The sequence below is a fragment of the Cricetulus griseus genome, chromosome 4 (genome assembly GCF_003668045.3).
Source record: "Cricetulus griseus strain 17A/GY chromosome 4, alternate assembly CriGri-PICRH-1.0, whole genome shotgun sequence".
NCBI classification, from domain to species: domain Eukaryota; kingdom Metazoa; phylum Chordata; class Mammalia; order Rodentia; family Cricetidae; genus Cricetulus; species Cricetulus griseus.
The window spans coordinates 84228723-84252137 of NC_048597.1; the positions used below are offsets into that span (position 1 = coordinate 84228723).

Below are 23415 nucleotides of genomic sequence, written 5' to 3' on the forward strand. Positions count from 1 at the left end.
GGGCCGGCTGGGCGTTGGTGACTCGTGTCTTTAATCCCAGCACTTGGAGGCAGAGGCAGGTGGATCTCTGTGAGTTCGAGGCCAGCCTGGTCTACAGAGTGAGTTCCAGGATAGGTTCCAAAGCAATGCAGAGAAACCCTGTCTCGAAAAAACAAAACAAAACAAAAAACAAAAACAAAAAAAGAATGAAGGGCCAGCCGGATAGTGGCAGCACATGCCTTCAATCCCAGCGTACACACACACACACACACACACACACACACACACACACACACACACACACAGAACAAGGGGTTTATTGGCACATGATTTTGGGGGTACAGTCCATCACAATGGGGAAGACATGGCAAAAATGGAAGGAGTGTACGGTGAAAAAGTGAAGAGGGATGGGTGCTGGTGCCACCCTGCTTTTAATTTTATTTTTTTGTAAGATTTGCCTGCATGTGAATGTACACTGTGTAAATGCAGTGCCTGTGTAGGCCAGAAGAGGACGCCGGACCACCTGGAAGTGGAGTTGCAGATAGAGAGGCATCTCTGAGCCACCAGTTCCTCTTCCTTTCCTTATTATTAAGTCAGGACCCCATGCCACAGAATGATGCAATCCACATCTATCTAGGCTGAGTCTAGAAACGTCCTTCACAGACACACCCAGGTGTGTCTCTTAGGCTACTCTAGGTCCAGTCAAGCTGATGGTGGAGATGACAATTACAGATGTGTGTCTGGGTTTTTTTGTTTGTTTGTTGTTTGAGACAGGGTTTCTCTATGTAACAGCCCTGGCTGCCCTGGAACTTGCTTTGTAGACCAGAGTGGCCTCGAACTCACAGAGATCCAACTGCCTCTGCCTCCCGACTGCTGGGATCAAAGGTATGTGCCATGATAATCAGATTTCTGAGACAGGGTTTCTCTGTGTAATAGCCCTGGCTGCCCTGGAACTCACACTGTATGTAGACCAGGCTGACTTCAAACCCACAGAGATCCAACTGCTTTTTCCTCCCGAGTGTTGGGATTAAAGGTGTTCGGACAATCAGATTCTTAACCGACATCTTCTGCTGTCATAGATTCAGTACTCCTTAAGAGGCGGGCCTTGCAGTCGGACACCTGATATAACTACAGGCGCCAGTAAGTGAGAGTAAACCTTCCCACCGCCCAGGACTCTGGGAAGAATTAGTAGTTTTCACTGTTACCCAGCGACTGCTAAGGTTTATTTGCCGTACAGATCACAAACGTCTGTGGGAAGCCCTGACCAAATGAACAGAACCCCGGCCCACCCCACCTGATGGAGCCTGGGTAAGCACCTCCTAAACAAAGGAAGAGAAACTGGCCGCCACCTCCCACAGCAGAGCTGGGCACAGTTCCTCTTCCTCTTCATGGAAACCCTGCAACTGTTCTTAAGAATGGGGGAGCAGGCGTGGCCAAACCAAGTAAACATCAAAGAACCTCGGTTTTCTTAAGTTTTTATTCAACTCACAGCCAAGATCGTTTGATCTTTGCTGGAAGGGTTCCCGGAGATGCCTTGTCAAGACAACGATGAGATGAGCAGAAAGGAGCTGGGGCACAAGGAAAAAGGAGAAAAGAAGGAAAGAAGGAAGGGAAGAGAGGAGGGAAGAGAAGGAGGGATTTTTTTTTTAATAACATGATAACGCTTTATTCTGTGGCCAAGCCCCAGAATATTTTCCATTTGTTGTTGTTGTTGTTTTGCTTTTTTCTTCTATTGAGACAGGACTTCACTCTGTAGACCAGGCTGGCCTGAAACCCACAGAGATCCTTCTGCCTCTCTTCCCAAAGTGCTGGAATCAAAAGTGTGTTCTACCACACCCACCTCTCAGTTTAAAAAGAGAAGAAGACAGCTTTGGCTCCCAGCACTATGGAAGCAGAGGCAGGTGGATTTCTGTGAGTTAGAGGACAGCCTAGTCTACATACACCCACAGCTACATGACAGTCTCACAAATACAAAACTAAAGGCACCTTTGTTTGCTTCGTCGCTGTGAGCTGTGCTATCTTTCAAAGAACTTAGAATCTAGGAACAAACAGAGCCCAAGACAATGGAGCCTATATCTGGCATTGAAGACTATGCTTACTAAACAGCACCTGGCACGAAGCAAGCAAACCATATCTGTCCCCTACACTGTCCTGTGTTTGCAACAGTTGAGTTGGGCTAAAGAAGTGAGTTTATATAAACTAAAGGGTGAGGTTTTGAGATCGAGCCTGGAAAGCTAACATTACAAAGGAATGTTGGTCCTCACTTGGGCACTGGAGGCCACATAGTAATGTGATGCCACCACCTACACCCTATCAGGGTACATCTATGCTTCAAGGCTAAAGAGTCCAGTTTTTATTCATTTTCACCAGATAGTAAGGCTTTAGCCTATGTTATACTCCCATGAGTGTGCCTGGACTTGTAGGATGCAGCTTCCTGCAGATGGAAGAGAACTTTCGGATGAATAAGAGATGCTCTCTCTCTCTCTCTCTCTCTCTCTCTCTCTCTCTCTCTCTCTCTCTCTCTTTGCTTTTTCGAGACAGGGTTTCTCTGTGTAGCATTGGCCGTCCTAGAACTCACTCTGTAGACCAAGCTGGTCTTGAACTCACAGAAATCTGCCTGCCTCTGCCTCCCAAGTGCTGGGATTAAAGGCGTGTGCCAACAACGCCTGGCTAAGAGATGCTCTCTTTAAAAAAGATTTGTTTATTTATCTATCTATCCATTATATGGCATTCTTCCTGCATGTATCCCTGCAGGCCAGCAGAGGGCACAAGATCTCATTATAGGTGGTTGTGAGCCACCATGTGGTTGCTGGGAATTGAACTCAGGACCTCTGCAAAAGCAGCCAGTGCTCTTTACCACTGAGCCATCTCTGCAGCCCCAAGAGACATTTTCTTCTAATAGTGGGGAACTAGTTAATGCAACTAGCATGCTCTTTAAATTGGGGACTTTCATTTGCTTTGTGTCACTGCTTCTTAGGGCCATTGATTTTCCCCTTTGCTGATACCAGCAAAGCTAGTTGCAAACCAAGCCTAAGTTGAAACTGTAGACAGAGGAGAGGGGGAATGGATGTTCTGAAGGCCCATTTGTTGTTTAAATAGCTGGCCCTACCTCTGCCTGCCAGAAGAACCTCGATCGCCTGGCTGACTTTCAGAACAACTGAAGCACTATCTCCAGCACCACTAAAAATAAAATCCAGCTGGGCAGTGGTGGTGCACACCTTTAAGCCCAGCATTTGGGAGGCCTCTGTGAGTTCAAGGCCAGCCTGGACTACAGAGTGAGTTCCAGAAAGGCCAGACTATACAGAAAAAACATGTCTTAAAAAAACCAAAAGAGAAAAAGAAGTGGTGCAGTGGTTCAGAGCACTGGCTGCTCTTCCAGAGGACCAAGTTCAATTCCCAGCACCCACATGGTATTCATAATCATTTGAAACTCCAGTTCCAGAGGAGCTGATGCCCTTTTATGAACTCTGAGGGCGCCAAGCATGCACACGGTGTACATACATACATGTGGACAAAACATTCATACATAAAATGAATTTTTAAAACAATCTTTAAAAAAGTGAAAAAATGCACTGGGTGGGCTGAGCCAGGCTGAATGCCAAGTTTAAGGCCAGCTGGGGGTACATAGTGAGACCCTGTCAAAAAAAGGGGGTGCAGAGAAGGACACAAGCAACAATACTGAGGGGACTAGCAATGTCCTGTCCCGTTGCTACACAGCGCTGTGCTAAGACCCAGAAAGCAATCCTCCTGTTCTCAAGCCCCCAAGATGCTAGAAAAGGTCAAGAAGCAAATTCCTGTATCTGGTCCATGTCATGGCCAGAGCTGCAACCCTGTCTCTCTGACACAAGAACCCCTGTCCTCTTCCTGACCAGGTATCACCAAGTCAAAAGTGACCTCACACCATCCTATTGGCCAGTCAACACACTGCTGTGTTTTCTTTGAATTATGTAGATTTAAGCATCCATATGAAAGGTCATAAGTCACCATACCCAACCAGAATACAACAGTGGTCAACTGTAAAATCCAAATAAAAGTCTCTCTAGGTGGTGTGACATGGTGAACTGGGCATGGTGTATTACAGCCAGGTGGGCTGAGGGTCCCTGGTCCTACATCTCGGAGGTCACCTTCCCTCCAGCAGACTTGGCTCTGGCCTGAGCCTCAGGCTTTCTTCTGCAACACCATCTGGTGGCCTGACTGAAGTCCAGACCCTTCTAGACTTCCACCAACAGGGTCATGACACTATTTCCATTGTGGGAACCAAAGCACTTTGCTAGGGGCACCTAGGGGAACAGTGATACCTGCCACACAGAGCTGTCCCGAGGGCATAACTCTGCAGTCTTGATGAAGAAGGCACAGGGGAGAAGGAAATATCCTAGAGAGGGCAGGGATTCTCCTAGGGGACATTTCTAAATCAGACAACAGCTGGGACCCAAGATTGCCCTGTTCCTCCCTGCTAACACCCACCATCCACCTGTGTCTGGGGAGCCAAGAACATCAGAAATACTACTCCAGGGAAATGAAGTCCACTCCAGCCAAGTGCCCCTGCCTTGGCAGAGGCTCACAAAGCAACCTTTGTGTCCCACGATGGCATTGTCCAAAGACTCGTGACGAACTCCAAAATCCCCTGGCCCCGGTATATCAGAGAGCTATGAATACCCAGGGCCACTTCCGCTTTCCCTCCCTTGTGACCAGCCAGGCAAAGTCTTATTTGCTTTTTTATTTATTCCAAAACACTGTCCCGCCTGATAGGAACACTGACTTCTGGAACTGCTTGAAGAGTTGCAGGGACTCACCTCACCCTGGCCCGTGACTCTCTGAAACACTGATTGCATCTCCGAACCCTTGGTCCAACCAGCCTTCTTTTGCTGTTCCCAAGCAAAAGAAAAAGGCTTCTTTGGAGCCTGAAGCCTAGAACTTTTGCCCTTCTGTAATGCAACCTTTATCAGATTCCTGAGAGAGCAGATATTGAACAGACTGCATTGAAGACAGATTTCTGCACATCTGACTCTGTGTCACCCCCCTGTCCTCTTGTGAACTTTCTGTGAACTTGGGGCACCCCTTTGGGCCAAAGGGTACTGCTGCTTTAGGTAACCATGCCTGTCTTTACCAGATCACACCTGCTGGTGAGCAAACCCTGGAGTGAGAGTCCACACTGCTTCCCAGCTGACCCAGAGCCCAGGGAAAGCAAGGAGCAGGTGCAGGGACAAACTGGGAACAACCTACTGGAAACTACCAATTTCATCTCGAAAAGCACCCAGACAGTCAACAGTAGGTATCGCAGGCAGGCTCTCATCCTGCAATTTTGTTTGTCAAGACAGGATTTCTCTATAAGCTCTGGCTGTCCTGGAATTTGCTCTGTAAACCAGGCTGGCCTCGAACTCACAGAGATCCACCTGCCTCTGCCTCCCAAGTGCTGGGATTAAAGGCGTGTGCCACCACTGCCCAGCTTTCATCCTGTGCTTTTAACTGGGCAGTGTTCTTTATTTCCTGAGGGCCCACCAAGGCTGGACAGTGGCCCATCCCTGCCCTGTCCAGAGTCCTCTTCCGAAATTCTGTGCAGATCCTAGCCCATTTCTCTGCATGCGGTCTTATAGCAGGCAAGAACATGCAGTCAACTCTTCTTGTTGCCATTGTGTTACTCTGCTAAGGCAAGCCTGTATCTCAGGAGGGCAGGAAACATGCAGAACACCATAGAGGAATTACCCAAACCTCTGTTCCTGCAGATAGCTTTTCCAGAACTCTCCTAGAGTATCACCTGGACTTGGATACTGTTCATTGCCCAAATGTTTCCCCTGAAACCCAAACAGGGAGGGTTTGCACAGGCATAAAAATTAAAACTTAAAATCCTCTCATTTCCCTTTGCTGGGAGCTGTATGTATTTGATATGCATGGTTAGCTAATAACCTTTGAAAAGTACCCTTAGGCTTCCTCCCTGGTGAGATAGCTGGGGACCCAGACTTCTCATGGCCTATCCCGACATTCCAACCTTCCCCCAGAGATGCCAGGGCACAACAGGACATGGCTGCTGCAGACCTGACACCAGGAAACGCATGGCCCTGCCATGACTGGATAAGCGTCCAATGGTGTTTTGCTGGACACGGAATGCAGGGCCTGAGGTTGCTCACTCTTTCCACAATTGGAATGAAGAGATTATTGGCAGAAGTTCTTCTGGAATATTCCTTTGAGTGGCACAGATCTGGTGGACCATGTGAATATGGACGCTGGGATCCATTCTCCTCCCTTATAGTCATACCTGTTGGTCATTTCTGAACTAAAACAGGCAAGGAAAGGCTTCCAGTTGGCCACCTCCAACATCATCATCTCAACCCCAGACCTCTTGTCTCTCTCTCTCTCTCTCTCTCTCTCTCTCTCTCTCTCTCTCTCTCTCTCTCTCTCTCCACACATGGTCACCACTGTTCCTGTTTGACACATAATTCCCCAGTCTCACCTCACTGCACAGTGCTCTTTGGTTGGCTCCATAGTCGCCATTTCCTGATTAGGGCTGGAAATCCCAAGGTAGATAGCCACCTATAGCAATCCCTTCCAAATCCCAAAGCAGACTCCAGCACAGAGTCTGAACACCTTGCCCAGTGGATAGCCAGTGGAAAGGCAGCCAAACCTTAGGTAGACTCACATTGAGTCTACCTCACCTGCAGGAGAGAGTGAGATGAATTCCCAGCAGGCATTGCTTCTGCGGGGACAGCAGCAACAGCCGTGACCTTCCTGAATCTTCTGGCTCGAAGGCTGTTTCAAGGCCACTTGAGAGCCCAGGATTCCCACACTTTGGATAGTCACATCCCTTGAGATCCTTTTCACACTCAGAATGTGACACCGCTGAGTATGGCATCATGCCGGGTGGCATGCACCACCCCTCACGGCGTCACCCTCATTCATGGCATACTCTTGCACCTCAGTCCTGCCTGATTCTCTGTCAACACGGCACAAGCTACAGTGTCTGGGAAAAAGAGCCTCAACTGAGAGACCGCCTCCACCAGATCGGCTTGTAAACAAGTTTGTGGGCGCATCTCCTTGATTGACAATGAATCTGGAAGGACCCCATTGTAGGGGATGCCTCTCCTGAGCAAGTGGTCCTGGGTTGTCAGAGAAAGCAAACTGAGCAGGCCAGTAAGCAGTGTTCCTCCTCCACGGTCTCTGCTTCCATTCCTGCCTTCAGGTTCCCGCTGTGAGCCCCTGCCCTGGCTTCTCCTCCTGGTGGGCTATCACTGTAAGCTGATATGAACCTCGCCTCCCAGAGTTGCTCTTTTGGTCATGGTCTTTATCAAAGCGGTAGGAACCAAACTAAGATAACCTCCAAGTATATATGAATTCTCTCACTAGGCTGTGACCAATTAGGACATAGCCCCCCCCCCCCCCGTCCCTCCTCTGAAAGGGGTGAGTGCTGCTAGCCGGCCCAGAAGTGCATACTTACAGTGACTACATCCTGGATGAAGATGATTAGAAACCCCAGGCTCCTGAAAAAGGGACCATAAACCAACCCAACCTGGCTTTCTCTCAAAAAAAAAACCCGTGATTAGATCTCCCCAAAGCCAACACATGGATGGGGCACACCTGACAAACCACCGAGGAACCAGTGCAAACCCTAAGCCTCAATCCCCGTCTCAACAAAACCACTGCCACCATCCAGGGCCATCCCCGGACGGCCCCAACTCAGCCTCATCTTACAGAAGTGACCACACATCTCAGATTATGAGGGGGAAAATGCAAATAACTTTTGCTTCACTGCTGATTTTTGTTTCTATAAATGGCATTTTTCTATGTATTTAACAGACACCTTGTGACAGAGTAAGTTCCAGGATAGCCAAGGTTATGCAGAAAAAAACAAAAACAAACAAACAAAAAAAAAACCTGTCTCTTGAAAAAACAAAAAAGAAAAGAAATTTTTGAGACAGCCACTGTGGTACACAACTTTAATCTTAGCACATGAGAGGCAGTGACAAGTAGACCTCTGTGAGTTCAACAGCCAGCCTCACTAGGTCTATATAGTGAGTTCCGGCCCAGCCAGGACTACATAGTAAGACCCTGTTTAAAAAAAAAAAACAAAAAAAAACAAAACATGGGGATGCTGGAGAAATGGCTCAGTTGTTCAGAATACACACTGCTCTTGCAGAGGATCAGAACTCAGTTCCTAGGACGCATATCCCGAGGAATCTGCCGCCCTCTGGCTTCTGAGAACACTACACTCACCCCACATTCCCACACATATATACACATAAGTAAGAATAAAATTAAAACTACAAAAGAAAAATCATATAATACCTGCCATTTCATAGTACCCCACCCCATTCCTATTGTGACCTCTTCTTCTTTTTTTTTTTTTTTTTTCCTACAAGGAGGTAAAAAACATTTTAATTGGGGAATCCTGTCTACTCAGTGGACATTGTCACAGTGAGGGGGAGGACGACCCTGACATGGCTCTTTATGGACCAGCTTCACATCCTTCTCTTCTCACCTCAAATTTCCATCTGCCACATCCCGCACCAGGCAGACAGCTTTGAACTCGGTGACAGACAAACACAGCCAAGGTTTAGTCTGATGCTTCTGGGCCAAATCCTTCCTCTTGGCAGGGTTCGGCTCCCCTGGGGAGGTAGTGATGGTGGGTGGGACGCATGTTTGAGCACCTCCTTTCCCTGGCCATGCTTCCTGAGACCTTAAGTGAATTACCAGGAGACTTAATCACCCAGGCATAACCAGATATTTATTGGAAGTGGCACCCCGGGTTTAAAGCCCTCTAAGCAGGGGACCTTGGAACCTGGCACCCCGTGCCAGATCTGGCAGTGCCAAGTCTACCCCTCTAATCCCTCTCCAAGCTGGGTTCATCTCCCCCGTGCCTGCTCTTAATGCTCCTGGCATCCACCTCTTTGGTGAAGAATTTCCTGAGGGAAAGGGAGCAAGCCTTGGCCCATCTCACATCCACCCAGTCCTTCTGGAAACATCTCTATGCATGTTAACTGGCACCTACTCTTTTTACCTGCAAAGCAAGGACACATGTATGTGTAACCCAGGCAATGGGATTCCTGGAGAAGCCCCTGCAGGCTGAAGTTAAACCCTGTACACTGAAGTTAAACCCTCAGTCTGAGGACAGTTTCTTTATTAAGCTTCTTGCAGACCCTAGGCTTTGATCCTCCCAGTGAGACCTGTGATTTCAAATGCAGAAACCCAGGCCGAGCTGCTTATGCCACACAGACCTCCTTCAAGGGGAAGGGCTGCTTGCCTCTCAGCTCAGTCGGCCCCCTTTGGTGACTACGTTCTTGCATCTTCTTCTATCTATTTCTGTCCCCTCCAGCCCGCCAGGCCCTCGGCTATCATTTTCACTCCACTGCCAGAGCCCCACCTCTACAGAACTTTGTGTGCAATCTGCAGGCTGGCTGAGAAGAGATAACCAGCCCAGCTAGAAATGAACACGAAGACCAGGCAAGGGCCTCCAGGCAAGGAATGTGGAAAGCGCAACCCTACAGTTCAGTTGAAAGGTCACTTTTGAAGCCTCTGCTCTGTGCCAGGAAGGTTTTCAATCCAATTCTTCTGCAATCATCCAGATTCCAGCACTTTCTAGGGGCTGGCTTCTCCAAGTGGTCCTAAAAACTGCTTACACATATATGCAGTCTCACAGAATCACTCAGGACCTCCAGAAAGGCATGCTATTTTCACAAGTTCCCCAGAGGAAGGGCTTTTGTGGGCACATGGATGCCTACATGCCCACAAGTACTCAAAGCTGGGTTTTCCAGATACGATCGAGCACAGTATAAATAATTCTTAGCTGTGTTTGCAGACTTTTCCTTCCTTCTATCTTTATTGCTGGCCCCTGTTGGCATGGCCATCCAATTGCTCTGCATGTTCCTGTTTGTACTCTTTCTAGATAGATGAAAAAGAAACAGAAACACTGAAAAAGTCAATCATGTGGCCTTGACAGTGGAAATGCTTCCAGTGTCCCTTACACTTTAAGTCAGTCTTGTCCCTGGGTGTTCGTATTTACTAGTACATGGCTTGCATCTGTAGGCACAGGCCCTTCCTGGGGTCTTGATCTAGCAGGAATGATGTTATTCTCAAGCCACTTGTCATAAGCAAAAGACAGCACGGCACACCCACAGCAGAGTCAAACAGACTGGGAAGTTCTGCTAGAGGGGACAGCTAAAATGCCTGGGTCCATACTCTGGCGGTACAGCTGTGCGGAGGGTCTGTCCTCCACTGCTTCAGTTGCCAGGGCTTCTCAGAATAAAATGCCAGGCTCCTCTACACATCTGGTCATCTGGCTGGAAAAAGGAAGCAGCTGTCTCTGAAGACCCTGAACTCTCACTAACTCCAAGGCTGTGCAGTGACTCTGCAAAACTCCTTGGCAGACACTATGGGATAACAAGAGACAAGAGAACCTGAAAAGAAACTTTGAATTGTATGGGGTGCTACTCTGCCTAACACTGCTTCCCTACTTAAGCCAAACCAAGAAAGGACAGGCAGCTACACCCTGGCCTTCACTGGCTAGAACAAACTCAGAGGCATTAGAAGTTAGGCATGAAATCATGGACAAATGAGACATTGATTTTCTAAAATTCCGACTACATCAAGCTCTCACACCAGAGAGGCATTCCTCCCTCAAAGAACTCATGAGGGCTTTTGCTTCGTACTTCCCAAGATGGCCCTGTAGGGAGAATGCTAACCCAAAAAAGAAGTGTCTTCCACCAAAAGTTTATTCAACAAAACCAAACATGATGCTAAAACTTGCAGGTCACAGCTGGCAAGATGGCTCAGGGGATAAAGGTGCTTGCTGCCAAGCTTGCTGACCTAAGTTCGAAGCAGGGAACTCACACAGCAGAATGAGAGAACCAACTCCAGAAAGTTGTCTTCTGAGCCCCACAGGGGCACCATGCCTGCACACCCTTCACACACACTAAATACATGTAAAAAACGTGTGTATGTGTATTTTAATTTGAGGTAATAGACGTATGGAAGGATTGTTCTAATTTGTTCATTATCACTCATATATACAGAGCAGCAGCCATGTATGCACACAAATTCAGGGACTTTCTTTTCAGAGGCTCGCTGTGCTGGCAGTACTTGCAACTTCTACACGCTTCTCTTAGCACATTGTAAACTAACTATTCTGAATTTCTACAGAAAAGCCATTTTGAGAAGCAGTTTCTTTGTTTCAAGCCTCCAATGAACAAGGACAGATATGTGTACATTGTTTCAATAAGCTGGGCTGTCAGTTCTGTTGCTGTGCCTGGTTGGAGACAACTGATTTTGTTGGTTAGGATTATTTTAAGAATGGTGTGAGCAGACAAGGTATTTATTTGCTAAGCCACAAGGAAAACTTTCAACCCTGGAGTAAAATCCCCAACCTTTGCAAGAACTACTTAATGGAGTGGCTGCTAACTGCTGATGTTAGCATTTGGGGGATTCTGTTTGATTTTCAAGCCATCAGACTGGACAACCTCAAATTTCTCTTTCTGTGAGCACCTTTTTCCAGTTCCTCCCAGGGTCCTTAACTCTGGAAGACAAGATTATTAGCCTTCCAGATGGGCTCTTCCTCAAATCTCACAGAAAGAAATGAACCAAGGAAACTCAAAGCACTGAAATTAACAGATGCACAAAACATTGCTAGGGTGTGTACCATGGATACAGACGAAGAAGTGTCCAACAAATTTTCATGACCATCTATTTATCAGTCAATTTGTTCCTGTGTGTACTTGGTCACAGGTAAACTTCGTTCTTACTGTAGTTTGTAGTCAAATAGTTAAAGAAGTTTTAAGACTCTGGTGGTGGGCCGACCAGGGGACGACCACAGTGTGTGAGTACCACTGGACCAGAGAAAGCTTCTCTGAGCCAGTAGCCTTCTAGGACCTCACACCCATTGCAGACCTGCACCATCAGGCAAAGGGACAGAGAAGGCAACAGGATGGAGGGGACAGCACTGGACACTATCCCTGACAGCTCAGAGACAACATATGCTGTAGGTAGGAAAAGATCCATCTCAGAAAAGGATACATTTAGAAAGCAGGGGTGGCACATGGCCGGAGCATCTTGTTGGAACCAGTAAGATCAAAGGCCAATCAGACAAAAGCTCTCAATCACAGTGGACAGCTACTAGGGACAACCAGGCCTCGATTTGAGCCTCACTGACAACACTGAACCAATCTAACAAAAACTCAACATCCTACAATACTGACTGGGATGCTAAAGCTGCCCATACCCTGTGTGGTTGGCACCCAAGAACCAAACATAGGATGTAAGTGTAGCAAACAACAAAACACACCCTACTCTGAGGAACTGGGGTAGGGTCACAGCACAAATGAAAAATACTTTGATGGCCCCATCCCATCCACCTGCCAAAGCATTGCAATTCACCTCAAAGGCGTGCTTCCTTTAAATATATTTTACTGACTATATAAATACTCAATAAGTGTTTGTTGAACAATATTTTAGGATCCATAAGCAGTGAACAAAACTATTTGTTTATTTGCATTGCTGGAGATAAAGCCTAGGCCTCACAAATGTTAGTGAACACACACTCTAACCACTAAGATACACTCCCAGGCCCTAAAATTTAATTTTAGCAATCTTTTCTCTGTGCATAATATCCAGGTTTTTCAGTATTTCCCCTAAGATCAAATACCCTTGGAAAATACCATTTTTGGTGACTAAGTAATATTCTAACTTGATGATATCATAATTTATGAGTAGACATTTTCAGGAATGAACTAGAGACGCAGTACACTATATTAGACCTAGACTAGGATCCTAAGGTAAAGGGGAAATGGAGCCTTACCAGTCTTAGAGGTCCACCATGCTCCCTTCAATGGTGACAGTCACCATGCAGAATGGCGCCCAGGTTTAATTTTCGAATCTACCTTTATAAGCCCCGCTCCCTCTTTGATCGAAGGGGGCATTGTCTGCACAGAACAATAAGTTTTCGTTGCAATTTCCCTTCTTTTCAGGAAAGGAAATGTTTGCTCTTCAAAGGGCCTCTTTGAAGAGTAGCCCTTTGGTGCTGGCCTGGCCAGGTTAGAGTTACCGAGCACAGCAGGGTACCCCGACTCTGGGCGGCTGCCCGCTAGAGCCACTGTCAAGGCCAGCTCCTTCAAGGAAAGGGTCTGGAGCTGGAGAAGAACAAACAAACTCATGGAAAATTACTAGAAGCTTTTGATCGTGACCTTCAGAGGTCTCTTCACACACAGCTGCAGGCTTACATCTGGGGGAAACTGAGGTAAAAACAAATTTCAGACAATGAAAAAAAAAAAATCCCAGAATCCTCACCCCACGCTAGGACACAGGGGAGCTCACAGTGACTGGTTGTGACAGAGGGGAACAGCACGGACAATGAGATGTGAACTTTAAGATGCACAATGGTTTTGAAACTGCAGTTCAGGCTTGAGCTTGAGGAGCAGTCACTAGCAGTGCAAACTTTAGTTTAGAGTGTGTCTTATTTCTCGAGGGCAGGACATCTAAAAGAGGGGCGGGGGGGGGGTCGACCAAAGGCAAGTATAACTGCTGTATGATATAGTGTATGATACAGTCAAGATGTAACTAGCAAAAGGCCAAGGCCATGGCCTCCAGCCAAGTGTCACGTAGCACCCTTAATCTCTGGCAAGTCTAGAAAGCAAGGGCTTCGGTGCAGAAGGGAGAGAGGACTTGCAACACCATAGATCTCAAACATGTTCTAGATATTTGTTAGCGTTCTCCATCCTCCTCCACCCTGCGGATACACACATCTGACACACGTCATTAAAGGTGGTTAAGGCAGCCCACACAGGTGGGCAGCCACCCAAGGGGTGGGCGAAGGCATAAAAGATGGCCTGAAGACTGGGCCACACGCGGCTTCTGCCTGGAGTGTGGGTGCGCTGGGAAACAGGTTTGGGTGGTCAGGTAAACTGGAGCTGAAGAACCCCCCTAAGCTCCTTTCTTACAAGCCCATCTCCTGGTGTGAGTGCCAGGCCTTTGTGTGGAAATTGTTACCTACTCCATCCTCCGCTTTACTGTTGTAGCCAGGTGTTTGAAGAACATGAAGACATGTGTTTGTTTTTTTGATTGGTTTTTTTTTTTTTTTTTTTTTTTTTTTTTTTTTTTTTTTTTTTTGGTGGGGGGATGAGATAGAGTTTCTCTGTAGCTTTGGAGGCTGTCCTGGAACTCACTCTGTAGATCAGGCTGGCCTCGAACTCACAGAGAGACATGTTTTAAAGGGACTTAGAGAAAATTAGATGGGAGCTTCTTGGAAAGTCCACCCTGAACTCTTCAAAAGGCTTTTTTCACAGCTCTAGAAGATGCAGTATGAGCAATTCAAAGCACATGTACCCCCGAGTCTGGAGCAGGCGTCCAACCAGACACTGGTGATGTGAATGAAGGCCCAACTACTGACCCAGGAAGAACGTTGCCCAGCCCTTGTCACTCATGTGAGTTCCAGGCTTCAGCACCCTACACAGCTGTCCCAGGAACCCAGCTCCAGCTGCGCTCAGAAGATCTGCAGTCCCAGGCTAGGGGGAAATAAGAGCAAGCGAGGGCAGGCAGTTGCTGTTCAGTGTTGGAATGGTCCTCTGGGTACTACTCCAGGTACTTAAAGACAGGAGGCCCTGGTTGACGGCCAGGGCAGTGTAGGACAGTCTCCATATGTACCCAGCATGCCCGACACATCCCAAGGCTGGAGCCTGGCCAGGCTAACATCCAGACACGTCCTGCACTTAGGGGTTACTCTGAAGCCAGATGCCCTGTGTTCAAATCTCCCTTCTGCCACTTATATAGCCTCCTAAGTGTACCCAAGGGCATGCTGTCTCCACTTCTGTCAGTCAGAAGCTCACAGAACCTAGCAGACAGGAAGGTATTCTAAAGAGACATTTTTGTCTCTCCATCATCAGACTATCCCAACTGTTAAAACAATGGGCCCTAAAGAAAAAGGAATTTCTCCAGGAATCTCACACCGAGAAGGAAAAGGACAAGCCAGAGGAGACCTTGTATCTAAAGAGATTTCACAGGGTTCTAACAGCTTGTCAGGCTACCTTACAGCATGAGACTGAAGACCAGATAAGGATGGGTCAGTGGTGGGCAGACCACACCTTGCCCAGGACTGCTTAGAAGTACATATCCTTGACTTTATATATAAATTCTGGTCTCACTTTAAGATCCCAAAGATGAACTTGGGGGGCTCTCTGGATATCTTTATCCCTCTTCCCAGGATGGCCACATTGAATAAATTTTTCTGCTTTCTGGTTTTATTTGGGCTTTTTTAATTGGCTTATTGAAGTGGCAGGACCTGCTTTGGGGTTGTGACCCCCAAGTTCGATAACAAGAACATTAGAATTTAAGAAGACACATATCAGACTTACAAAGCCATAATAAGGTATTTGAAGCCACTCTTTCTCCTCCTACTGATAGATGGTAAGAGCTCGGCTGATGGTGCCTGGTACACATAGATGATACAGAGGGGAACGTTTGCCGCCAACTATGGCTGATCAACTGAAGTTACCCAGGGGAGGCTGACAGTCAACACAGGGGATGACAACATTCTCCTGCCTTCTGGTCCCACTGCTCCCCAACTCCTGAACACCCACTCGTCTCTGCTCTCCCCACATAGGGGGTAAGGAAAGAATGTAAGATGACTTGGCAAATAGAGGTAGCTCTGAGTTCTTGGCACTCCTCCCCAACTAAGACCTCCAAGGAAATTTAGGTAAATGCCCGAGCTAAAGTGATGATGATTGCTAGGTGGTGGTGGCACATGCCTTTAATCCCAGCACTTGGGAGGCAGAGGCAGACAAATCTCAGTAAGTTCGAGGACAGCCTGGTCTACAACGCAAGTTCCAGGACAGCCAGGACTGTTACACAAAGAAACCTTGTCTCAAACAAACAAACAAACAAACAAACAAAAGATGATTATGACCAATAGCAGCCACTGTGTCCATCTTCATCCCACCTCACACCTTCCCAACAGAAAACACAAAGGAGCTTCCCAGAGACCATGAGATTAGCCCAGCCCAAGATTGGATCCTGAAGCCTGAGGGAACCTGTAGCTTATACCCACAGCTGCACCTGGGTCCAGAGAAACAGACTCAAGGAAAATCCTGGCAGTCGAAGCCAAAAGCACCACCAAAGACTATCATTCCCCAGCGCTCACAAATCCAGGACCAGATGACTTGGAGAACTTGCTAGCTGGTGCCTCTGGGGTCTAGATGCCTCCTATCATCCTAAACTTAGGATGTACAATCTTGAGAAAAGTGAGCCGAATCAAATAGCTAAGCTTGGGGCACACCAGACCCTGTTAAGATGACTCGGACCATCTCACTTAAATCACCTCTATCCCAGAAGATGAGTCCGAAAAAGGCAGCTGAAAAATCAGTTGCAGGAAGAGGCTTCTGCAGTCCTAGCTACTCAGGAGACTAAGGCAAAGGACTGCATGAGCCCAGGAGTGCAGAGACCAGCCAGCGTGTAGATGTTTGAATGAGAACGGCCCCAATAGGCTCAAGTATTTGAAAACATGGTTCCCAGTTAGTGGTGCTCTTTGGGGAGATCCAGGGGGTGTAGCCTTGCTGGAGGAAGTGCATCACTGGGAACTGGTTTTGAGGTTTCAAAGTCTCATGCCATTCCTAGTGCACAATCCACCATCACCTCACTTACCGTACAGCAAAATCCATGAGCCCTCGCTGGCATGCTACTTGCTGCCCCGCTATCCTGCCACCACCCTCTGGAGCCTGTAAGCCCATACACATATTTCCTTCTATCAGCTGCCTTGGTCAAGGTGTTCTGTCACAGCAGCAGAAAAGTAACTAAGACACTAGGCAACTTAATGAGATCCTGTCTAAAAAACAAACAAGTTACCTATAGCCAATTATTTTTTAAGATTTATTTATTTATTTATTTATTAAATATACAGTGGTCTGCCTGCATGTATGTCTGCCAGATGAGGGCACCAGATCTCATTATAGACGACTGTGAGCCACCATGGTTGCTGGGAATTGAACTCAGGACCTCTGGAAGAGCAGCCAGTGCTCTTAACCTCTGAGCCGTCTCTCCAGCTCCAGCCAATTATTATGAACGAACTACAGGAAAACATTTGTACACGGGGCTACAGGAAGTATCTTAGAAGAGATGTCAGTTTGACATCTAGTCCACTCTGGGATTCAGCCCTTTCTTTGGTGGGCACGGGGCATCTCCCCTAACCCCACAGTTCAGAAACTGGTTCTTAATCTCAGCCATATCACAAAGAGGCCTTGTGGGACTAGAGAGATAGCTCAGCAGTTAAGAGCACTGGCTGCCCTTCTAGAGGACCCAAGTTTGACTCTCAGCACCCACACGGTGCCTCACAACCATCTGTAACTATAGTTCCAGGGGATCTGATGCCTTCTTCTGACCTCCAGGGATATCTGTCATACAAGGCACATAGTCATACATACAGGCAAAAGCATCTACACACTTAAAATAAAATTAACTTAATAAAACCAAGAGGCCATGCCCAAAGAAATTATTACCACTAATGTCCTCTCTGATGCAGAACTTGGGTCGGTTACCAAACAGAAGGAAACATCTACTTCTGACAGTCAAGAATCTTATCAAGCTTTGAAGGGTAATTTTGCTAGTCAATGACTAGGAAGAGAAACTGCCTCCATCAGAATGACCTATTGTTTGCTAATTGATATGGAAGCACCTAGCCCACTGTGGGTGGTGCCATTCCTAGGTGAGCCTGAGTTGTATAAGAAAGATAACTAGAACCGGAAAGCAATTCCTCCTAAGGTTTCTACCCCAAGCTCCTGCCTTGAGTCCCTACCTTGACTTCCCTCAAAGAGAGACTGTAACCCGAAACAGACCCTCTCCTGACCAAGTTGCTTTTGGTCATGGTATTTATCACAGCAGCAGACAAACCTACTAAAACAAAAGCACTGTAAGGAAAATAGGAAAAGGTAAGAAATGAATCCACCCCTGCCCAAGGGAAAGGAGGGGAAGTTACAAGGTAAAAGAGTGATGGCATCCAAAGATTTGCTCATCTCAAGATAGCAAGGTGCCTCCTCTAAAGGTGTTCCTTCTCAGAGTGGTTTCTGTTTGCTGTTATCATTAGAGAAAGAAGTTCGGGAAGACATGGAATGTCCTGTGATTAGCTGAAGAAACACTATGGGACTTCAGCTCTTCAATATAAATGTAAAACTCAGAATGGAAGCCTAGGGGGTTGGGAGCTGTTCCCAGCACCTTTCATTGAAGGGTGGACACTTTCCTTAATCGTGGTCTGCAATGAGATCATGGTGGGACCACACAATGAACCATCTGTAGGTCCATTGTGCATGACAACCACCAGAGGAAGAATCCCAAAGCAACCTCTGAGTTGCAGCAGAAAAGATGACCCTTCCGAAGTCTTTCTGGGAGCCTGTTCCTGGGATGGTGGAAGGTGTACCCACAAGGCCAGAAGCAGAAGCATCTCTTAGCCATTGCCTCAAGGATGCTGCAAGGAGACATACTACATGCCATCAGCAGTTCACAAACTGTTTCACCAGGGTGCCCATCCTGACAGATTCCAGGGGCAAATGCTCTAAATGGCTCTTGACAAATTATGGCTCAAGGAACAGGAGAAGTCACTGAAATTTACAAGACTGAAAACCTGCCACAAAAGATGCTTCTGCCCCATGCTTCAGCAGAAGGAAGCCTATACCTTGACGTAGGATCTAATGTTACTGGCTCAAGGCCCAGAGAACCCTAAGGCATTAGAATTCTAAGCCTAGGCCTGGAGAGATGGCTCAATGGTTAAGAGCACTGGCTGCTCTTCCAGAGGTTTTGAGTTCAAATCCCAGCAACCACATGGTGGCTCACAACCATCTATAATGGGATCTGATATCCTCTTCTGGCCTAGGCACATGCAGAGCACTCATACCTAAAAACAAAACAAAACAAAAACAAAAACAAAACAAAACAAACACAAAGAATTCTAAGTTCAGAGGGTTCCCACCACACAGGGCAACCTCAACACCACACGAACAACTGGTGGAACAAGTGTCCCAAAGGAGATGATGTGAAGCAGACAAAGCAGCTTTGGTGAGGGCTACCCCTAGAGGCTCCATCAGTGCAAGTCTATCCCTTGGTGGTGAGGGTATCCAAAAAGTTATTTGGAGAGATGTCTCAGTGGTTTAGAACACTTGCTGCTCTTATGGAGGACCCAAGTTTGGTTCCCAGCACCCACATGGGCACATGTAGCCACCTATAACTCCAGCTCTAAGGAATCAGACACTCTCTTCTGGCCTCTGAACATACAGGGTGCACATACAGAGAAACAGGCATACATACATACTTGTAAATTTTAAATGCAAACATGTAGCTAGGCATGGTGGTGCATACCTTGAATCCCAGTACCCAGGAGGCAGAGGCAGGTAGATCTCGGTGAATCCCAGGTAAGTCTGGCTTAGACAGTGAGTTTCCAGGCCAGCTAGAGCAAAACAGTAAGACCTTATCTCTAAATAAATGAATAATTTCTTCTAAGGTTATTTGCAGTGACAGGCATGGTAGTGCATATCTGTAATCCTAGTATTATGGAGGCCGAGCCAGCAGGTCCTCATGTTTGAGGCCAACTTGGTCTCTATACAGCAAGACTTTGAATGAATGAATGAATGAATGAATGAACGAACAAACGAACGAATGAACGAACAAATAAATCAGCCAAAATAAAATGGCCAATTTATTTTGTGGCTTTCCCAAAGTCCTAACTTCCAGTGCCGGGGAGATGGTTTGGTGTTTACGAGGGCTTGCTGCTCTAAAGGGCCCAGGTTCTTGGCCAGCACCCACATCAGACATCTGACAACAGTCTGTAACTTCAGCTCCAAGGGATCCAACACTCCCCCTCTGACTTCTAGGGGCACTCACAAACATGTGGCATTCATTCACACAGACACACAGACACATAAGCAATAATAAAGCTTGGAATAAATATAAACTGTGCAAACGTCCATCTCCCATGCAGCCTAAGATCCATCCCCTCAGGGCAGCACTTGCCCTCTCCTCACACAGAAATGCTAAGCCAATCTTACCTGATCTACTGCTAAAATTCATCCAGGCAATAGGCCAGGGGTGCAACTCGGTGATGGAGTAGCTAACATATGTTTAGCATGTTAGAGGCCCTAGTATTAGTCCCAAACACACACACCACCCTCCCACACCCACTCCCCACCTCCCCAGCCTCACATGTGGTTCAAAAGACCAAAAAAAGAAAACAATAAACAAAAACAAGGGCACTGGTTCTCAACCTGTGGGTCAGGATCCCTGGGGTCAAAGGACCCTGTCTTGTGTCAAATATTCTGCATATCAGATATTTACAGTGCAATTCATAACAGTAGCAAAATTACAGTTATGAAGTAGCAACAAAAATAATTTTATGGTTGGAGGTCACCACATGAGGAACTGTATTAAAAGGTGGCAGCAGTAGGAAGATTGAGAGCCACTCACTAAGGTGTTAACTACAGGTCCTGCCTGGAGTGGTGACTAAGAACTAGGTGAAATGACATTACAGGTGATGCCTGTGGGTGAGACGGCACAGATGTCTAGATGTCCCCAGGGTTACTGGACATTTCTTTCCCTAACAAGGACTTCCTTCTTCCCACTTCTCCCTAGTGTTAATAGACACCTCTATCTCCATGGTTAGTAAGGAGGAAGGTGCAGTTCACTGGGCATCTCACAACCATGCTGTTACTTGTTTTTACAGGGCTTAGTAAAAAGAGAACAGACTTAAACACCAATAAATAGACTTAAATACATCAGAAAATGTGATCTGTGGCCTACAAAATAACCCAGCTTGCCATGTGTCTGCTATGCAAGCCTGCAACCCAAGTTCGATCCCCAAGCCCCACATAAAGGTAAAAAAGAATGGGCTCCACATGTACAGTGGCACACACGTGCACATGTGCAGCTTGCGCACGCGCACACACTCACACGCATGCACACACACACACACACACACACACACACACACAAGAATAATAAATGAAAGCTGTTTTAAATTTTTAAATACTATCTGAGCTGGGGGTGTAGCTTGGTTGGTGAAGTGCCTGCCTGGTATGCAGGAGACCCTGGGTTGGATCTGGGGGTGAATGCCTGCAATCCCAGCATTTGGGAGGTAGAGGGAGGCAAGAGGATCAGAAGCTCAAGGTCATCTTTTGCTAAGTAGCAAGTTTAAGACCAGTCTGGCCTATATGAAGGGGGTGCGTGGCAGTGGGGTACAGGGTGAGGTGGGGGTGGAGAGATGACCATGTATCTTAGAAGAGAAATCCCTAATGGAATTAGGATTGTTTTCAGACCTTTAATAAATAGATAAATCTAAAACCAGCCACTGAGGTGTCTCTGTTTTCTATTTAACTCTTGTTCTGTTTGTTTATTTAAGCCCCCCTTATATGCCCTCTAAATTTCAGCCTTAGATAAAACATGATCTCAAAATGCTAAACTTTTCAAAGCTGTTTCAATCCACATGTTGGCTTTCCCCTAAATTTCTATTTGGGTCACATGACTTAAGCCCTTCGGTTTTGTTGACAAAAGGGCGTGCTCACATAAAAATAATAATTTCCATTGAGACCAACTAAAAATAACAGGGGGATGACTGTATCGTGGTTTCCTATTATCTTAACCACATATGAATGGCAAGAAATGTTAAAAAAAAAAATCCCAAGTAAATTACAAACTGACTCCATCACAGCTAGGATATGCAAATAGAAATAATGTTCGGGGTTCTAGTGCAACTTTACTCACCTTTAGGGAAAATATACCTATGTTTGAAATCCCAGCCCTGTCCTCCAGCACGTGAAAGTATAACCGTGGGTGCTGGGAAATGCAGTTTTTTTGTTTTGTTTTGTTTTGTTTTCCTGACGGCACATGTCAGGCTATCTCAACACGCCAGGAAGTGGACTGGAGAGAGCGATACTGGCACCAGGCTGCTCTGCGGACAAGCGTGGATGGTGACCTACCCGTGCCCAGGAAGTCTTCCACTACGCAGAGAGGAACACGCTGAGCACAGGTTGTCTATGGAGCCGGAAGAACTTCCTCCCACTCCACACCATCTGGAAGAACAGTCTGTGCAGGCCGAATCAGGTCACAAGGAAAACCCACCCGAAGAGTCCCTCCAAAGTCATCTCTGGGGACTACGGAAGCGACCCCGAGAGCGGGAATCCCAAGTCTCCGTTCACAGGGGACCGGCCTGGGGACCTGATGGAGTCCACCCTGCTCGCGGCTCGGCTGACGACACTGCCCGGGACCGCGTGGCGGGGCGGGGTGCCGCGCACCGCGCCATGTAAGGGAAGATCTCCCAGGCAGTGGCGGCTCCGGATGCCACCGGAGGCAGTCAGCGTAGACGAGTCCCCGCGCCCACGTGGAGCCCTTCACGGCCACGCGTGGCAAGAGTACCCGGGTCACCCGTGCTCACACCCCCTCGCTGTTGCATCATGCACCATGCCGTGCCTGCAAAGGACCAAGATGGACTCGGAAGAGGTGACCGGAACACGGGTGTGCGTCCCACGCACGTATCCCCGGAGATGGAGAGGTAAAGAAGAACCCTCGCCTCGCTTGAGCGGCCACGCCAGACCCTGGGTTCCCACACACAGAGAGGTGACCCAGGCTTTTAGAGCTTTCTGGACATTCACCCGAGTCGCGTACTCACCGAGAAGGCAACGGGATGCTGAGCTGGGTGGGGACCGCTGGTAAAGAACCGCTCACACCTGCTGGAGGAGGGGATGGCGCGCGCGGGAGGGATCCGAGCCGGTTTCATCAGCCGCGCGCCGCCCTCCGCGGGCCCCGCGGCCACGGCCAGTGTTGCGCGTCACCTTCTCGGCCACCAATGACAGCGCCGCGCGGCCGCGCCCCTGTGGGCGGGGACACCCGAAACCGGGCTTTCCCTGTCGCTTGTCCTTGGTCCCCAGAAGCTTCAAGCCTGCTTGGGCCAGAGTTGGTGGGTAACAGAGGCTGAGCTGTGCCAACCCCCACATGGAGAGCCATTGACAACTAACCTTACCAGGTTTCATGCTCCAAACTGGATGAGAGACACACTTTAAAGAAATTTTAGGACTTGGTTGTAAATCTTTTGTCGTTGGACTTCTTTACAATAATGCCCTAGTTAACGCCTCAGCCTCGCCCTTGTCAGGAAAGGCCCCAAAACCCCTCCCTTTGATATGGTACTTCCTCGCTAGGGCCAGTGGTGGCAGCTCACCCTGGAGGGACTCACCCCAGGCTTAGTACCCAAATCTCTTCTTCGCCTCCCAGACTCCTTCAGATCTCTGCTCCAAAATCAAGAACTACAGTCTATGGGGCTGAAGAGATGGTTCAGTGGTCAAGAGCGCGGACTGCTTTTCCAGTTCAATTCCCAGGACCCATATGGTGGCTCACAACTGTCTGTAACTCAAGCATATGATGCACGGACATATGCAGACAAAACACAAATACACAAAAAAAAGCTTTTAAAAATTAGATGCATATACATAAAGGCCCAAT

At 47.5% G+C, this 23415-nt stretch overlaps 1 protein-coding gene across 4 annotated transcripts in view; it reads right to left on the reverse strand.

Moving 5' to 3' along the window:
- The window catches only part of Slc7a1 (solute carrier family 7 member 1), a 74978-nt gene extending 52258 nt beyond the window's left edge, over nt 1–22720 (reverse strand). For 2 of the 4 annotated variants that reach the window (XM_027413709.2, XM_027413706.2), the window contains exon 1: nt 22589–22718. The gene's annotated coding sequence lies outside the window, so the exon portion shown is untranslated. Of the gene's footprint in view, nt 1–22588 lie in introns of all 4 variants that reach the window. The other 2 variants (XM_027413708.2, XM_027413707.2) reach the window with 2 other exon arrangements.
- Nucleotides 22721–23415: the final 695 nt, after the last annotated feature.